Below are 1,675 nucleotides of genomic sequence, written 5' to 3' on the forward strand. Positions count from 1 at the left end.
ATTTTAGAAGTGAAATCCGGATGACTTAACTAGAATTTCTCAAACTTGAAGGGTCTGTTTTTCGGGGTGCCGAGGATGGCTGTGTCCATGGTGATGGGCCAATGATTAGAGCCTCCACAAGGTATAATGTCCGATTCTACTGTTACCCCTGCTAGGAGGATGGCTTCTGTAATAAGAAAGCGGTCAAGTCTGGAGGCAATCTGCCTGTCTTCTCCTCTTTTGTTATTCCAGGTGTATAAACCGTTTTTGGGGTAAATATCCACAATATTTTTTGTTCTGATGAAGCTGTTGAAGGTCTCTGCATCTCTATTTAGCATTCTAACCCCTCCTTTATTTTTTGTTAACGAGGTTATCATGTCAAAATATCCACCATAGATTGCTTGAGCTGTGGGATATCTTTTCTACATTTTGGAGAGGCGATCTAGCATCACCAGTTTGTCTTCTAGTCTCTGGGGACTGTAAATGTTAGTACACAGGTATGTTTCAGAATCCCCTATGATTTGCATTTCCAGGGAGATGAACGATCTAGAAGCCTCTGCTGTGATGAGATGGAGGATATGAGGATTCCAGAGAGTAGCCAAGCCTCCCTCCATTCCATTCCCTTCCACTTCTATGTATTCCATTCTTTTGCCTAAATTTTTGCTTATCCCTTTCATTTTCTGACTGGAGCATTTTGTTTCTTGCAAAAAAATCATGTCAGGTTTTTCATTTGTGACTTTCTTTCTTAGAAGTCTTTGTTTTCTTTGGCTATTTAGCCCTCTAGCATTCCATGAAAGTATCTTCATGATTAACAGAGTTTTTTAAGAGAGAAGTGTGAAAGCCTCAAGGGCTTTCATCTTACCTGAGTTTAGGAGCATCTGACCTAGCTCTTGAAGTGCCTCATTGTTCGTGCGTCGACCTCTCTTTTTCCTGTGTTTAGGATTGATATGATTTTGATGCAATCCTAGGGTTTTAACTCCCAGACCCTTAGATGCTCCAGAGCCTTGTTTCTGCATGTTTAGCTCTGCATCTTGCCTTGCTAGGAATAGAGAGTTCACTCTGTCTACTTCCTCCTCTGGGATATGTTCCATTCCTTTTTTCTTCCACTGCTCTACCATGGTTAGGAGATCCATGCCTTCTCTTTCTAGAATGTCACTTAGATCCATATCCTCTATCCCTGTTTCACTGACTATCATTTCCGCGTCTTCCTCTACTTCTTCTGTGAGCGCTTGAAATAGTGGGGTGTTGTTTGTCTGACCTGGAATAGGATCTGGGGTTTTCTGTGCGGGATCATCCTTGTTATCCTGTGATAGGTTTGTTGCCTGGGGGGCTTCAGCTGCCTTCGTATCTGATCCCAGAACTTCAAAGGCATTGACTGTGCTTTTGATGGAGGTATTTGTTTTGGGTTGATATTTCCTATTGGCTTTATGCCTACCCATAGGCAGAGTAAAACCTTCCTGACACTTACCTGATATTTTTTTGGATTGCTCGATTGGCTTGTTCAATGGGCATTCCCTAAACAAGTGTCCGTGTTCATGACATTTCCAGCACCAAAATGGGATTTTCTCATAATCTATAGCTTGAAAGAAAACTTCATCTCTAAATTCTAACCATAGACCTTCATGAAGGGCACCTGAGACATCCATCTCAACACAAATTCTTGCACAAGTGTACCTTTTTTGCAAGGTTGCTTCTG

The sequence above is a fragment of the Pinus tabuliformis genome, chromosome 8 (genome assembly GCF_031772625.1).
Source record: "Pinus tabuliformis cultivar Carrire ecotype Pingquan chromosome 8, CPIR1, whole genome shotgun sequence".
In the NCBI taxonomy this organism is placed as follows: Eukaryota; Viridiplantae; Streptophyta; class Pinopsida; order Pinales; family Pinaceae; genus Pinus; species Pinus tabuliformis.